An 18,534-nucleotide genomic window follows, 5' to 3' on the forward strand; every position below is an offset into this window, starting at 1 on the left:
CAACAAAAACAACATCAAAACAAAACAACACATGGTTTCGGGGAGTAATGTTTTATCATCCAGGCTTGTTTAGCATTGTATTTTGCCAATACACGAATTTACTTGCAAGCACTGTATAATCGGTCTTTACTTTCCCGAGTTCTGTGGAAAAAAAATATTCGTCTTGGCCTATATTGGGAAGTCAGTTTCTGAAGATAGAAATACTTCTGTTCGGATTTTCAACTAAACAATAAATGACATTGAGCTTGCACGTTAGGCTTTTATATTATAAATACACCAGAATATAAATACAATGTTTGTGTCCATATTATCATTGAGAACTTCATGAAAAGCATGAAGCTATATCCCGAATAACTCACTAAAAGCCAAGCTGTCATGCATCTTGTTTAGGGGCATTTATTGATCCATCCGATGTTGACAAAAATTGATCCTGTACACCTTGTAAGTCCTATATCAATATACATAAACAAAAGATACAATAATCGATTCACGAATAACAAATAGCGGTCATAAGAACATCATGTTTCTGCTGATGTGTCAATGTTTGATCTAACAACGAGTGAACCTGGGCTTATATGTGTCGGTGAACAAACTTTGTATTATTAGGCCATTTAACAAATATATAACAACTTACTTCCGCTACTACTTTGGCAAACGATCAATGAGTCGTGACCTTAAGTTAAGTGGTAACGGACTAGTGTTTTGAGGGAACGAAAAAATGTGTCGATGAGCAAACTACGTCTTATTTTGCCATTTAAATTTTTAGTTCGGCTACCACTTTGGCAAACGATCAATGAGTCATGACCTTAAGTTCAGTACTAACGTAGTATATAATTTCGAGGGACAGTAATATTATTTCGAGGGAACACAATAATTTTAAGATTTTTTTTCAAGCACGGGGACTTCTGTCTGAAGTGTGATACAAAACAGGTCTGCTCACGAAGATGCTAGTTCAGAATTTTGTTTTATTCCAAGAATAATGCTGACGACGTCATCTTTTTCATTTTTATTGTTGTTTTACTTTTGTGTAGATAACGCTGTGAAAGCAGGAACAAAAGTGATGGCAACAAACAAACAAATTCTATAGAGTGTACCCACCCTTTCTACTCAAATAAATGAGCTTACCGAAGTACCCTTGTGTGGACTCTTTAACAATGGAACAATGGACCCTATAAGGGAATGATTAATCAACCTGGACCGCGCAATAGAATTCATGAGAAAAGGGAATAAAATAGCAACAAAGGCAGGACCCCACAAACCGGATCAGTAAGGTTGTACGTTCATTTCAATGTAGCCAAGAGTCACAAACACACATCAAGGACGCCAATCCAATTTCAGATCATCAAGCCGTCTTCTACAGGGACCCCACAAGGGAATTTTTTGGAAAAATGTGCGTTCATGTATATTTCAATGCAGCCAAGGGTCACAAACACTGATATTTCAGATCATCAAGGCGTTGACTGCTACAGGTTTCCCTTTAACACGCTCCGGTACCCCTATCTGCCTGACCGCTTGATTGCTTTATTGGTAGTCTGCACCACATCACCGGATCATTCGCCTGATACTACACCGTCATCTACGTCTAATTCCCAAGCCGACATCTCAGAGCTTGGCCAGAATCCGCATTTTTTCCCCATCAAGTGTGTGGGTTGCTCTGCATGCAAAATGAGGACAAATCTTCGATGATGAATTCAAGTGCAACCGGGTTGAAAACTTGGACAAAGTTTTTTAGATTGAAAAAGTCATTGTGTTAGTACATGCATCAGGCAACACGTAACGGTGTGCAATCTGTTGTCTCTTGGTGTTGGTTTAAAGGAACACGTTGCCTTGGATCGGTCGAGTTGGTCTTTGAAAAGCGTTTGTAACCGTTTTTTATGAAAGGCATATGGTTAGAAAGATGTTGTAAAAGTAGAATACAATGATCCACACAAGTATCACTCGAAATTGCACGGTTTTCCTTTACCTCGTCGATTAACACGGTCGGTCATTAAATGGGAGTCAAATCTTTTACTCCCATTAAATGGCCGACTGTGTTAGTTCGCACTGTAAAAGGAAAACCACGCAATTTCGAGGCAAACTTGTGTGGATCATTGTATTCTACTTTTAAAACATCTTACCAACCATACGCATTTCATAAAAAAAACTGTTACAAACGCTATTTATAAACCAACTCGTCCGATCCAAGGCAACGTGTTCCTTTAAACACTAAGAAGACGGAAGAGTTGGCAAGGATTGTGGGCGAGTTGATGACATTTCGTCTGTTGACACTTTAACTCGTGCATGTGATATTCACTATTGGGTTTGAGGAGGAGTCATTCATTTATGTAGGCCTATCTTGTAGACAACAAACACAGTGCGATAACAAGCACACTTGAAAGGTTTCCGCGTATGAGGAGTTCACGGTATATAGGTGAAGATGACAAATCTTAGTTGGTGTGAAGAGAAAAAAGTGGCCCTTATTTTTTATTTCCCGAAACTTGTTTGTTGTCAGTGTTAAATAATGTTCAAGATTGATTGTTGTCTTTGTTTACTAAAACGTTTTTGTTTTTGATTTTTTTTTTTTAATAAAAGCGAAATGAACAGCAGTTATGTTCAGATTCTAGACCCACAGGGAGTAGGAACTAAACTAGTTTTCCAGCCATCTTATTATGCACACCGTATGGCCTATATCACTTACGGCAGTCAAGTAACAGTAATTTCTTACTAGATTTCTTTTTGTCTTTTTAGGTTCTCTTACCTCAGACATGTTTTGCTCTTTAACTGTTCCGTTCGCGAGAACATTGTCACATCTAATGTTTAGATTTTTGTAAAACTCAAAGAAGATAACTCCCATTAATGTGAAAGAGACAGCACGTAATCATCGCTTAATTTAAAGCTTATCCTTTAAAAGGCACCCGGTTCAATCGCCGGGGGACAGTTCAATGGAGGCCTGTGGAGAACACGTGCTTGCATCTCATATTCAAACCTTAAAATGTAACGGCATTTTGTCACCCAGAGTGTGCGGACAATTGTCAAAATAGATTATAGTGTTTCTTCATTTGACATTTGAAATACCTTTGTGACAACTGAGACTTGGTAAGCAGTACGATATGTTTCCGTTAGATCCAAGTGATCATCATCGTACGTTTATTTCATTACTAAATTAAGATAAGGAAAATTTAATAATTCTCAATGAATGATATTGATTAGTAATACACGAAGTTAAAGGAACATTACAGAACTGGTTTTGCTCGCAAAAAAAGAATTGCTGGCAGTGTAAGCACTTTATGTAATCCACCATCGACATGAACTGACAAAGTTTGAGATCGATTGGCCTTCTGGGTCACGTGAAATTAGTGAAAAACCGATTACCCTTTTTGCAACAAAATTAATAAAACGCTCAGTGAGCGATAAACTCCAAACGGGAAATAAGTTTTATTTATTTCTCATCAATTCAGACTGTAATATTTCTAGGGATGTATTCTCCTATCATCATCATAAGATGGTGTTAGTTTTATGTAAATCTGATGATCTTCACGATTTTTTGCCTTACCAATTCTGTAACGTTCCTTTAAAACAAAGCAGTAATGTAGGACAACGTGTAGGTTTAGGTGAAGCAGGGGCTTTTGTGCCTAAACCTATTGACATACAAATATCAGAAAGGAACAAAAACATGACACAGGCTATATACTATAATGATAGTCAAACCAGGCTAACTTAAAGGCAGTGGACACTATTGGTAAAATATTCAAAGCATAAAACCTTACTTGGTATAACGAGTAATGGGGAGCTGTTTACAGAATAAAACATTGTGAGAAACGGCTCCCTCTGAAGTAACGTTGTTTTCGAGAAACACGAATTCCACGAATTTGATTTCGAGACCGCAGAACTAGATTTTTAGGTCCCGAAATCAAGCATCTGAAAACACACAGCTCTGTGTGGCAATGGTGTTTTTTCTTCCTATAAAATTTCGCAACTTCGACGACCAATTGAGTTCAAATGTTTGCTATTTTGTGCATAAATTGAGATACACCTAGTGAGAAGACTGGTCTTTGACAATTACCAATAGTGTCCAGTGTCTTGAAGGAATGGAATCTTACGATTGATGCTAGATGTCTAAAAATGTGTGCCCATTCCCTCCTCTCGCTGTGTCATCATTGTTCTTTGAATGTCAGGAATTCTTAGGAGGATTTCAAGATGTCCTTCTGCAACAAAGGAAGAGTGTGAAAAGAGTACGTGACTATTAATTGCTACATATCAGGCATGGTTTTAGCCTTTGTCAAGGCGTCCATGGCTTGGACAGCCTCATAGATAAACGAAGCTGTCAATGCCACGAAGGCTTTGACAAAAGGCTAGCATGGTATAGACTCTGTATCCATTGTCAAACTATCACAACAGTCAATGCTTGCATGTCTGGGAAAGATTTGTTAAATTCCTAAATCCTTATGTTCAACATTTTCTTCTAAAGATCAGGGCCCAATTTCATAGAGCGATCAAAGCAGAAAGTACTGATTAACAAATTGATTTGCTAGACCAGTTTCTGTAAAGCAAGATTTGTCTGTGCTTGGCAAGTTGGTCAGATTACATGCACTATGGAATCGGGCCCCTGCGTCAAGGTGAAGACACAATAAAGATCTCTATACACATATACAAAGGTAACTCAATATTTATTGATCAGCTAGTCTCATTAGTCCGATTCGCCTTTCGTTCACAGTTTCAGTTCATAAGATTTTAATCTTATGAAATATCAACTGCTTGGCTTCACACTATTTTGTAGGCTGGTCCATCGTAGCGCTGACTAGTGACGCCGTGAGACGTACACCTGTCGATGCCTCAATGTGACATGTAAAAATAGTATATAATATTGATGGCACGTATTCCATTGTGAAGTGTTGATTTTTTCCACTTTACATGTTTTAGCTCTGCTCTCGTTCGGCCTCAAGACTCTTACAAAACATTTTCTGTATAACATGAATGTGGGGGCTTTCAGATATGCGCTATCAATCACGTTATTTGGAATGTTTAGGGTATGCCTACGCATTTGATGAAGGAAACATGAGCACACGAGTGTACTTTAAAAGTGTAATAAATATCTACGAATTGTAGCTAAAAGCCGTACTGTTACTTAGAGTTTTGGGGGCGGGAATTTCGGGACGGGTGGTCGGGGATTTTTTTTCTGCTAATAAGTAGCGAACTCTTCCGGAACATAAACTAATTTTGCTAAAACCTTTAGTAGAAAACAGCTTAAGCATTCCTCGTTCAAACTTTGGACCAAGTTTTACACTGCAAAACGGGGTTTTAAAATTCGGACACCATGGGTGCTGTCACATAAAGACACACAAAAGAGAATCAAAACGATCAACATTGGGTGTTAAAACAACACTAATATCTGGGGTTTTGTGGGAAAAACATTGTGATATTTGACACTCTTTTCCTAAAATGTTGACTCTTTTTTCGGTTATCTAAATAATGTAGAAACTTATAACTATATATTTTGCAATATTTTTATTTTGCTTAAAGGGAGGGTGTAACTTGGAGAAGCACTCCAAAAATGAATAACCATGAAATCTTAATTTGGTAAGAAACAAAATTGAGAAACCATTCCCTGAGTAATGTGGTTTTAGAGAAAAGGATCCGTACAGAAACGTTTCTCTGTGGGTTTTTCTTCATTTTTTTTTCTTCCTGCGTGGACAGAACCGCCGCGATATATCAAAAAACGCCTCAACCTTTTGAAATGAAATTTTCACAGGATAGTTATAGTTGTATACGATTAAACGAGAACGTACACTTTGCCTTTAAAGGCAGTGGACACTATTGGTAATTACTCAAAATAATTATTAGCATAAAACCTTACTTGGGTATTGGGGAGCTATTGATAGTATAAAACATTGTGAGAAACGGCTCCCTCTGAAGTAACGTAGTTTTCGAGAAAGAAGTTATTTTCTACGAATTTGATTTCGAGACCTCAGATTTAGAAATTTGAGGTCTCGAAATCAAGCATCTGAATGCACACAATTTCATGTGACAAGGGTGTTTTTTTTTTTTTTCATTATTATCTCGCAACTTCGACGACCGATTGAGCTCAATTTTACACAGGTTTATTATTTTATGCATAATAATTATGTCAAGATACACCAAGTGAGAAGACTGGTCTTTGACAATAACCAATAGTGTCCACTGTCTTTAAGGAGCTCTGTGAGACGGTGCCCTGTTGTAAGGAGAGAGATCTCGGGTTAACTTCTTATTTCAAATCGGCACGATGGCTATAAACCTTGATTTTGACTCAGCGGTCTACTGGTCTTTGATAGTAATCTAATAATCCTTCCTTAGATATGAACGTTCTTTAACAAAGGAATTCAATAAAAAAAAATTACGATAAATTGAACAAGGTTACGGGTTTCGACCCTGAATTCAGTTTGATCAGAAATAGGTGAAGTCTAACAAGATTATTCTTCGCCAGCACTTAAGATTTCATCTTTTAGGTAACTTTTGTATACAGACAAATCTCGAGTTTGTATCCATCTCACTTCAGTTCCTATAGCCAGCGGGCATCTGTATAATCATAAAATGCGGTAAAACAAATTATAGGGCATTGGGGTAAGGTTGTGTTAACAGCTTACCGGGTGAAAAGTTGCCGTGTTGTTATTGCATGTGCAAACGTGCTTTTAACGCGAGTAGAAAAATCAATGAATATATAAACCCGTTGTAAATCGGCGGGTGGGAGTGTCCAGTGCACATGGACACTGTAATGTTTCAGCTGAGTTGACGCTCGACCGATATAAAACAATCGATGCGAAGATGTTGTGCTTATTTTAAGCGCAGTCTCCTCCAGTCAGAAATATTTTTATACAAAAGCCATTTGCGAGTTGGATTTGAATAACTATCTGGTACAACGACTTGCTAAAGTCACAATGTACCGCTTGCTTTGAATTCATCAGACTATAGAAACAATTGCTATGCCGCATGATTTGGGCAAGATGTTGCCTATTTCATGTAAGAATGGCCAAACACCCAAACACTATAAGCCATTGAGAAATAGTTTTTTACAATTGGCCACTTGCGAGTTAGATTTGAATAATTTTGTGGTACAACGACTTGCTAAAGTCACAATGTACCGCTTACATTTTGAATTCCTCAGACTGTAGAGACAGTTGCTACGCCACATGATGTTGGCAAGATGTTGCCTATTTCATGTAAGAATGGCCGAACACCCAAACACTATAAGCCATTGGGAAATAGTTTTATACAATTGGCCATTTGCAAGTTAGATTTGAATAATTTTCTGGTACAACGACTTGCTAAAGTCACAATGTACCGCTTACATTTTGAATTCCTCAGACTGTAGAGACAGTTGCTACGCCACATGATGTTGGCAAGATGTTGCCTATTTCATGTAAGAATGGCCGAACACCCAAACACTATAAGCCATTGGGAAATAGTTTTATACAATTGGCCATTTGCAAGTTAGATTTGAATAATTTTCTGGTACAACGACTTGCTAAAGTCACAATGTACCGCTTACATTTGAATTCAGCAGAATGTAGAGACAGTTGTTATATTGTCACATGATTTAGGGCATCTTTTGGGCGTTTATGTAACGCCGATTAAGCCATTTGCGAGATGTCTGATGATACAGTGGCTTGCTTTTGTATTTTACTGAATGGTAAATGCATAAGCGGGAGGGGCCGTGCATGTTATAGGCAGTTTTTTTTCAAGGTGGACTTATATGGCGACCTCATTTAGTTTTCCCCGAAGATGCACAAAAACGCAGATACCGAACAAATCGCGGCGAATTTCTTTTGAAAAGGAAACTTGCCACAGACTCTAATTTGACCATGGTAATGATTTGGTGACCCAGATCGCAGTATAGATAACAACAATCGTTTCCTAATTCTAAACGTTATTTGTGATTTTTTTGTTTAGTCGATGCATTAGCAAAATCGAAGGATGCTTTTAGAAGCTATGGGGGACTTCATGATGGTAAGAATTGACTGCTTATACAAGAAATCAAAACTACAACCTTCATTGTGGCTATTAGTTGTAGACTAAAGGAAGGTTGTATGTGGTGTAGAATCTCTCTTCAAATAGAACAAACGGACAATTTGCAGGAATATATATCAGTCTTACAAACTGGACAAAAATTAAAGTATACCAAATGAAAACTCTGATGTTAACGAAACCCTTTGCTGTCCCTTCGTTTGAAACTGTAAGCAACGTCGCCATATTGGTTTTGTACACGGAATTACAATAGTCAAAATACCTTGCCTTGCCACTTTGAAAAAGTTTGTAAAATACCCCTCATTCTGTGCAAAAAAAATTGAACGGGGGGTGTTATTTTAACACCAAATGATTTTATTAATTTTAACACCCCAATCTTGTTATAAAATGTCGCATATCTTATAATTACATTATAATAACTACTGAATGTGTATAGCGCAATATCCGTATGAATGCAACTCAAGGGAGAAAGACCAACGTAACGGAACAACCAGCTGCAAGTTGGAGAACAGGTGAGTCTTGAGACCCTTTCTGAATATTCAAAAGGGAACTGACAAGTTGTTATTGAAAGGATGGGAAGTTAAATCTGTAGTTACGTTTGTCTGTTTAGATTATCACCTGTTGTAGGAGAACAGCTTTGACACTGTGATGACACCTTCTTAAACGGGTATCAGCTTGTTGATGTCACATGAAAGACATGGTGGTTGAATGGTGTAAAAGAAGTTTGTTCGTGAATAATTGGTAAGAATAGTCAGCTGAGAAAATCTATAAATACGCTCAAATCTTTAAATGCATTGAAGGTAATATACCCCCTTGCATAGGCCGCCATCTTTGATGAAACGTGCATGCGTGAAAGGCTATCATTGGCTCAGAGTCGTCCCCAGCGGGTACACGTGGGCAATCGTTTGTCATCAAAGATGGCGGTCGGTGACGTCATGTGCAATCCATTTTTCAAAGTAAGGACCATTCACTCTGTAATTTTAGTCTGAAAGCTTCTTAAGCTTGAATTTCATAACACTTCACATGCATTTAACACTTCGTACCCTGAGCACTTCGTACCTTTTGCAAGGTACGAAGTGACTATGGACACTTCGTACCTTCTTACAAGACTAGGTACCTTCGTTGTACTTTGTACACATTCGCGATTTCTACCTCGTTTCTAGAGGGTCACACCAAGTTCAATTAAAGACCCGCAGTGACTAGACTCGACTGGATCTCGAGTTGTGTTGTGGTTGTTGTTGTTGTTGTTGTTGTTGTGTTTTACAGGGGTGAGGGCTGTCGCTCTAAAGAGATTGCCCACAAAGGAAGGGCTCCTTCCCAGGGCTTCTTCCTTCCTCCTTTAAAGGAAGTCAGAGAAAGAACCTCACCCATTAGTCTCGCAGCCTACAATGTGAAAACAAGGGCCAGCCGATTTTTTTCTTCTTTTCTTCTTACGCTTTCAGGAGTTGCAATAATTGAACCCACGAGGGTTGCTTAATGCATAGAGTAAGGACAGAGATGCAGTCTTCACGATCAATAATGAAGGGCGAGCCGAACAAGTGGCTTCAAGATCTACACACGAACATCCTTGGTGATCATAGAGGGATGGAAGGTGGGACGTGACGGGGTAGTCCAGACACCGGCTACAGCCTCTAAAACGGAACTACGACTTGACTCAAATGTATGAAAAACTTCATCGGGCAGTGAAGGATAAACACGGTCAGTGGAGGTTCAAGAAGTAGAGAAAAGAAAAACATTGTGACATCACAAAATCGCTAAGACTAGATCGCATAAAGCACGGTTTATGCTTCCATATGAAGTCATATTTGTGAGAAAACTGTACCTGACAAACTTGTTTACAACCAAAGTTAAGAACAATCGTTTACACGCTGAAAATTGTGCATGGTCTTTCAATATTCACCGACTTACCTTTTGTACATTTCGATTACATGCAGATGACGTGTTGAAAACACCACGTTTGAAAAACATACGTTTAACCATGGAGGAAGAAAATGTAACAGAAAATGGTTTAACAGACAAAACTGTCTGACCAAAACTCACAGATGTTTTGCTTCAATTTTCCAGTAATCATCAGTTATAGGTTAGCCTAGATCCAGGTTAGACTAACACTCCCTTATATGACACCTGCCCTTTTGACGTGTAAGCCTTAATTATTATAGTCCTACAATAACAAGTCGTGAACACAACAGGTGTAGCTGTCTTCATCGTGATCAATGCTATTTGCTTTTCATTTGCTCCGCTCTTTCAAAATCGGATTTCTTTTTTTCATCCCTGGCCAAAATTTCTCAGAACCTTCAAAGCTGCTAATCAGATACAATAACCTTAGCTTAGCGGGGACGGAGTACTGCATGCCATATTTTGTTTTTCTTGTATGGGATTTGAATTTGATACATTGCATTGGTAGTGTATGTGGTGAGGTCAATGTATTATTTAGTTTGCGGATACCGTGTGATTTGAAAATATTGTTCTTTTGGGATGTAAAGACCAGGTTATGTCTGTCCTTGTGCGAATTCGCCAAAAAATTAAATTGTCAATAGTGCGTGCTTAAAGCACATGTGTAACATGAGGTAGCTTGACACACTAAATAATATGACCACTGTGGTATGACCAAATTTAACCTTGAAATTAAACGAACGTGTGAAAGTTTAAGCTCAATCGGTCATTGGAGCCACAAGAACCAGGCTGAGAATGCAACCTTAAATGTTGCCATTGTTCTCAAACGTTGAGTTTTTGACTCTTGACTCTTTTCTCAAAAACTATTACATGTAAACACACTGTAAAGGGGGTTTCCCATTATAACCATCTTTAAACCATATACTTTGGGCAAAGATGTGAATAATAGCAGTCTTATGCACACCCTTTAACTTGTGTTCCATATAAAGTCAAAAGACAGCCAATGTTGTAAGACACAATTACATGTACTTGGTACTCTTCACTGAGTACCTTCACTGAGTACCACTGTGATGGTACTCGTAGACCCATCAGTTGTGTACTATAGTACTCGACAAGCAAAGTACTATACTCCTCGAACTCTATACTTGACACAATACAAATCCTAGTCATGCACTCGATACAGGGACTCCAATGTTTTAAGTACCTGTTAAAAAAAAAAATCCCTTCCGCTTTCATATGTGATAAAAAAAAATCCCTTCCGCTTTCATAGCCGCGCTTGTGCAAGTGATGGAGAAATTAAGACAAAAACGGGTAAAATTGAAGCTGTCGAGGACGTTGTCATATTTAAAGATTGTTATCATACAAACACACATAGTCGTCTAGAAACAGTCTTAAACAAAATAGTTTCTTCTTTTTGCACTTTTTTAAGAGTATTACTTTTTTTTACACTCGTATGGAGATCCAAGTACCTAGTGCTCGCTTGTAGAACTAGAACTTGGCTAGCAAAACACTCGGTACTTAACAATTGCACTGACACTCGATGGCCGGCCAGTACTCTATTACCCAAGTACTCCCCTCTTGGCATTGAGGCAGCGGCAAAGCCTGCAGTTTTGGTACTGTAAGGCCATTAAAGGAACACGTTGCCTTGGATCGGACGAGCTGGTCGTTGAAAAGCGTTTGAAACCGTTTGTTCTGAAATGCATATGGTTGGAAAGATGTTTTAAAAGTAGAATACAATGATCCACACGAATTTGCCTCGAAATTGCATGGTTTTCCTTTCAATTTGCGAACTAACACGGTCGGCCATTTATGGGAGTCAAAAGTTTGACTCCCATAAATAGCCGACCGTGTTTAGTCGACGAGGTCAAAGGAAAACCACGCAACTTCCATTTATACTGATGTATTAATTTGTCACCCCATATATCACGGCCAAAATGTGTGTGTTTTTTCTGAATTAAAAATTGAAAAAAAAAATGTTAATGGCCTGACGTTTCGACCCAAGTGGAATCTTTCTTGGAGGCTAAATGACAACACAAAAAAACTTGAACAGGTAGTAATCAGTGAAGTGGAAGAGGGTCAAAAGCACACAGAAAAAGCAAGAGGTGAATATAGGGAGATAAAAGGGGGTTAAGAAGGGTTTGGTTTGACCACAACAGGAAGATGGAAATACAAAGGACAATATCAAGGTGGGAAGAGGTAGAAAAAGCAATTAGTTAGTGAACGAGGCTGACTGTAAAAGGAGGATAACTGTGGGGAAAAGTAGAAGGCAAACACAATGGGTTTATATTGGTAGTTTCCATCGTAGCTTATCAGACAATGGGTTTGAATGGTCTGAAGATGCCTTATCCATAGTTTCTCCCTACTCAAACGCACAGTCTCTCGGTGGTTACCTAGTGCCTCAATACCCAGTAAAATCATGTCAGAATTCATTTCGTTCTGGGATGTTCAGACCATCTGGTTGGTATGAAGGCGCCTGATCCACAGTTTCTCCCTAATCAAACGGACAGTCTCTCGGTGGTTACCTAGTGCCTCAATGCCCTGTAATATCTTGTCAGAAATTATTTCGTTCTGTTTCTCCCTCATCAAACGAACAGTCTCTCGGTGAATACCTAGTGCCTCAATGCCCTGTAAAATCATGTCAGAAATGGAGTTAATAATTGATCATGCAGTCTGTGCCGCTGTAATCCCCCGGATACACCAGTCATTATACCGATTCTGGATTGCTAAATAACCTCTATTTGTTATCAATTGATGTACTTAAACAGACGCTTCATCCCCCCACACAATCAAGTGAAAATTGGTCGGGGAGCCGTGCCAATCTAAAATGTCAGGCACTACTCCAATATCCCTTTACCCCTATCTACCGTTTGTCCTTGTGCTATATTTAATAGCTCTTATTTAAGTCCCGTCGCCCTCCGCGTACGTGATTGCAATTTTTTATGGACACAACCAACAAAGAAAAGAGCCATGATTTACCCAAAGGAAACAGATGAGAGGGTGTTAAGCCCCACGGGCCCCCTCTCATTTTAATTCTGCTGGGGATGTAGAGAGTGTTGGTTTTGAAGGGATAAAGCAAGTCGCATGTTGGAGTGTCACGTCCCGTAAGCTTTTAACCGTCCACTACAAATGTTTGCCATGTCCATGGCATCAGCTAAAGAACTCTCATTTACAAGCAACGCCACGCTTCCCCGTCATTCAAACCTATTTGGGAGGGGATTTTTTTTTCTTCCAGCGTGCTCTTAGTACTTTTCGCATTCTTTTATAAACCAACGGCATTCCACTTAAAATGGCACAGCGGTACGGTCTCTGCACTGAGGGAGGAGGGGGGTGCCCAAGCGCGACAAGCCGAAGTCTCCAAAAGACGGTCAGGAATCAATTTAGGGAAGGCGTTTTACTTATTGAATGAATCATCACGGTTCACACAAAATGGAAGGAAACACTCGTTGGTGATGGTTTACTTTCGATACAATACCAATAATACCAATATAACATATTAAATCCAATGATATTATAATAACTTTATAAAAACATATGTGACTCTATCAATCTTGATTCAAATCAAAGCGTGAGCCACCAGCTACAATAGGATTTAATGGGAGACTTTCTGGGACGATAGAGGGCAGCAGACTTACCGGGTAAAACCATTGTTCTCAGAATTATGCGCATGTTCAGAACTACGTAAACAATGGAAATTTACCCGGTATGTCTGCTGCCACCTAGCGTTGGAAAGTCTCCTATTGGCTCAGCTATCTCTAATTATTACTGGTACTTTATCATCGCACAGCACCCCATTGAATACCATCGTAAACCTCCAGTGTATACATAACATGACATCTAAAATGTATAAGGCGCTATATTCCATCAAGATCACAGCGCACTAGAAAGCAATTAAGACGGAGAAGGGTGAGCCTTTCGCACTTGCAAAAAGAGTAACAGATTCACTAATGACAGTAGGGAGATTGTTCCAAATTATTGGCCCAACTATACACTGAAAGCAGTATTATTTCTTTAATATAAACATAACCATTTTTATAACTGATCTGACCTATATGCAATTGAGCAGATCTTTTAAAGGGAAATAACACGTTTGGTAATTGTCAAAGACGAGTCTTCTCACCTGGTGTATCCCAACATAAGCATAAAATAACAAGCCTGTGAAAGTTTCAGCTCAATTGGTCATCGAAGTTGCGAGAAAATGATGAGAGGAAAAACACCCTTGTTGGACGAATTTGTGTGCTTTCCTTTTTAAGTGAGAAATTACCTCTTTCTCAAAATCTATGCTACTTCAGAGGGAGCCATTTTTCGCAATGTTCCATACTATAAACAGCTCTCCAATGCTCGTTGCCAAGTCAGTGTTAAGTTAATATTTGTTTTGAGTAGTTACCAAACGTGTACCTTCCACTGGCCAAGCTATACACTGAAAGCAGTATTGTTGCTTAGTATAACCATTTATAACTGATCTGACCTAATGCTTGAGCAGATGTTTTACCACTGGTCGAGGTAGAGGCAGTTCGAAATCATGGATGATGTTTGCATACCCGCTTAAATAATACGGTTCAACTGACGTAACAGCTCTAACGAGTTTTACTGGTATTTCTATGTTCACACAGATCATGAATTAGGCAATGTAAACTACCAATTGGCTTCAAAACATAACCATATACCGTTTTAACTCCATTGTGGTGTTTGCTGCTGTGCTGACTGCTGTTTGTACTCAAAGAATTGTAAGTAAATGTTTCAAGATAATTACGTTTCCGATGATTTATAGTCGACACATTATTTTCTTGATGGTGAACAATTTGTTTATGATGGATTTTAAGTGAGTAGATGGTGGATGATCTTTGTTGCTGCTTTATTCTCTCGTAATACAATTTGTGTGTGGGTCACTTTTGGGTATTTTGCATAGACGCCATAAAAAGGGGATTTTATTCGTAGTAATATTAAGTACTATTCTAATGAACCAAATAAGTGGGTATTTCATGTTGTTTCACTGTCGTACCGATTTGACGGGGGGGGGGGACGATTTGACGGGGGAAAAATTCAAGCCGACAATTTTAAGACAAATCCGAATCCCGAATCTCTTATCCTGCTTAGGATTTATAAACTCTTCGGTTAAATAATCATGAGCGGCTCTCAAAGAGCCCTTCAAAGAACAGTAGATGTAAAAAGAAAGACACCTTTTTTTATCAAAGGACCCTCATTTATTTATTAAAAACCTGTGTAATCTGCAGATTATTGTAGATGCAAAGGTTAGTAGGGCAATGAACTGTTGGTTTCAGTTCTTATTAAGAAAAGAACATGTCCAAAAAAGGTAGGGTTACCGTTTTTGAGGTTTTTGATGGTTTTGGGGTTTTTTGTGGGGTTATTTTATTTTATTTTTTTGCGGGGGGGGGATATGGGAATGAACTTTGCTGTTGGTTTCGATTCTTCTGAATAAAAACGTGGGGGTGATGCTGATTTACAGGCAAATTATCAAGAGAGACATACGAGAAAGTTAAGCTGTGAAAGTTCCATAGGCATGCATGCCTATCATAGGTGGGCGGGTGGTATTTTGTGCTATATTGTGCCCATTTTTTAAGATAAATAATTTGTTTCATAAGAAGCTATACAACACATCAACACCATAAGTTTCTGTTGTCGGATTTTATTCCTAAAACTGTACAAATAAATTCATTGAATTCCAAACTTAGGCTTATACTCCTTATTTTGAATACTTACTCCATATCTATCAGTCCCGTTAAAGGCAGTGGACACTATTGGTAATTACTCAAAATAATTATTAGCATAAAACCTGTCCTGGTGACAAAGTGCAATTTGGTTGTAGATCTATCCAGTACAACCAAAAGTTTGTTACGGATACCTGACCTGCACCCGGGTACCTGCCCTGTATGGTATCCTGACAACATCAATATGGAACCACAGCAGAACCTGACTATTTTTCACGTGAGAAGTCCGTCGTCTGCTAGGTTTTCTGTATTGTTTTAAATTTGATTTTTCAGGGTGAAGGACTAAAAATTAGCCTTGGTATCCACCATTTTCGGATTCAGCACCCCAGAATTAGTTAAATCAGATATGTTACCAACTTTTACTCAAAAATGCCGCTCACTTCCTTAACTAGAACCCTTTTGGGAAATCTGGTCTAGACTAGTACATGGACTAGTGGATTAGTACCTCTGGACTTCAGGTTCTTGTGGTCAATTGATCGGGGTGTGGATTTTAATCCACTGGTCATGGTCATGACACTTGACCAAGTAAAGAAAAGAGAAAAGCATTTTGGATGAACCCCAAAGTTGATTAGGTTACTACCTTAAGCCTTGACTATTGAGAGGTTAAACCATGTGTCTTCCAAAACCTTATTATTAGGAAGTTGTCTGACTTTCGGGTGGTTGCAACCGAGGGCTCAAACAAAGATTGATTGTCACTGGTCGATTGGCAAACCAGTTAGTTGTGTATTTTGGAGGATTTAGAAGAAGAATTTATCAAGTTCAACAACAGAGAGGGTATAATGGCCGAGTGGTTTAGAACCTTAAGTTCAAGTTCTGGGTGGGTTAAGTTAGTGGCATTTGTGTCCTTGAGAAAGATGCTTTACTGTAATTGCTTCTCTGCTAACTATAATTGCTTTTCCCCAGTACAAATGGGTACCTGCGAGGACGGAGGTTGATATTGTGTTTGAAAATGCCTTCGGATCGCCACGGCAGCCCGGGCCGTTCTCCGCGAGAGCTATGATAGATTGTAGGAATGTTAACGGTCCAATGACCGGAACTAATTAAAAGCCAATTGAAATTGTTTTGTAAAATGCGCTCTATATTAAGAACTTATTATTTTGAAATGTCAATAAATCTTGCGATATACGGTGCAACCTTAATTATGCTAACCTCTATTCAGTATGTTGACTTGACCATACTAATCGGGCTTTATAAGTAGTTCAATTAGTTGGGGTCTATTTCGGCTGTACCTTGATGTCGGTAAGATGCCGTAGGTTTTATTTTTCGTTCTCCAAAAACGCCAGCATGTTTTATTTTTTTCTAAAGAGGAAAATTCTTTTACAAATTAAAGAACGTAATTTTAAAAAGAATGCTAGGAAGAGTGGACATGCAATTATTGGAGGTGCAGTTTCTTGGTTTTACTGCAGAGAGTTCCTCTTCTAAAAGAAAACATGCGCGCACAATAGTACGGAGCTCTGGAGGTGCCATCCGACTTACCGAGATCCTGAGAAAAGGTACATCAATATCGTGATATTGATATTGCCGAATCCATTCATTTGAATGGCACTTCGTGGTCTCCGTAATATATACAAAATGTAGACCACGCAGCCACTGTCTCAGTCGGAGTTCACGTAACTTTAGATAAGGCCATCAAACCTACAAACCCGACCCGCATCTTTGAGACATGATCATACCTTTTAGACCATAAACTAAGATCATGAATCGAAACTTACGGATGAACAAACAACATACACAATCTCACAGCAAGATATCAGTTAAACTATTGATTGTATTAAAAAATCATTCACAAGAGACGCAAGAGTTTGTTACAGTTACAAAAGTCAGCCAATACAATAATTCATTAACGCTGAAAATTAATCCTTTTTCTTAGCTTGGACTGAATGGACGCCAGCGGTCAAATAGGTTAATTGTGAAAGTAGACCCTCCACACGGAAGCGGGCCTTTATCTTGTCCTCTCAGACAACATAAGTGAAACGTGAATTTTTGTATGGAAAAACGGAGTGGTTTGACACAAATAATGAAGAGTGTCGTATGGTTGGCTTATTTGACTCTGCTGACAATGATGTGTCTATTATGTTACGATGGCACACAGAGACAGTCTTTAGAACATGAAACTCTTCAAGCGTATAATCTTACTGAGTCCAATACAAAATCAGGTTCAAAATGTCCTGAAGCGATAATTATATTCAATGAGTAATGACGACACAATCCCCTAGTCGAAATAAACATCTTCTGTTCATTTCTGATGAACATGCACCTATTTGAAGAAGACTCGGCGATGAGTTTTAATATATACACAGTTTAGCTCGGGGGCTAATTCATTTTATTCTTAATTTCAATAGTTCAGCCAGACACCAAACTATTCAAAATACCATTAAAAATAAGGAAGCAAAAGTTTCCATCAGACACTAATTAGAGATTGGGTCTGACTATTGGATTTTGTGCACATTCAAAGTTGACTTCTTTACATCGAGGGGAAAAAAATCAAGCGATGGGGGACGATGTTATGTATATATCAAGTATAAATACAAGTAAGCTTTCGTTGAAACTTTTGTTTCGCACTACACCGATTTGAAATAAGCATTCGGAGCGCTTTTCGAGACATGCGGCAACATTCCATGAGTCACGTCCGTTGCGATTCGAACCCGCCATTCGAACCCACCATATGTGTTATACCGGTCGTCGGTTTGGGCCAATTTTCACCATAGACCGTTTTCGTAAGCACGGCCATAGCTTTGGGTGAAAGGCTTCGGCTCCGTCAGTTATTAAAACAATGTGGGTATTCAGATGGGATTTCAAACAGAGGGACGGAGGCTCAGCCAGAGCCCAACCCGAAAACCCTGATTTCGAAAAAGCCCATGCACAAAATTGACTCCCAAATCCTTGAGAATATTACACAAATTTTGCACCAGTCTATCAGCACGCATTACAGACAACA

The 18,534-nt window shown here is 38.8% G+C and overlaps 1 long non-coding RNA gene across 1 annotated transcript; it reads right to left on the minus strand.

Moving 5' to 3' along the window:
- Positions 1 to 364: 364 nt before the first annotated feature.
- Positions 365 to 6,684, minus strand: LOC117296089. The gene is made up of 3 exons (XR_004519716.1): positions 6,600 to 6,684; positions 4,080 to 4,184; positions 365 to 1,654 (listed from the first exon to the last, which is right to left on the minus strand). It is a non-coding gene; the product is annotated as an uncharacterized LOC117296089 (long non-coding RNA).
- Between the last annotated feature and the right edge of the window lie 11,850 nt (positions 6,685 to 18,534).

Source organism: Asterias rubens, chromosome 10 (genome assembly GCF_902459465.1).
Source record: "Asterias rubens chromosome 10, eAstRub1.3, whole genome shotgun sequence".
In the NCBI taxonomy this organism is placed as follows: Eukaryota; Metazoa; Echinodermata; class Asteroidea; order Forcipulatida; family Asteriidae; genus Asterias; species Asterias rubens.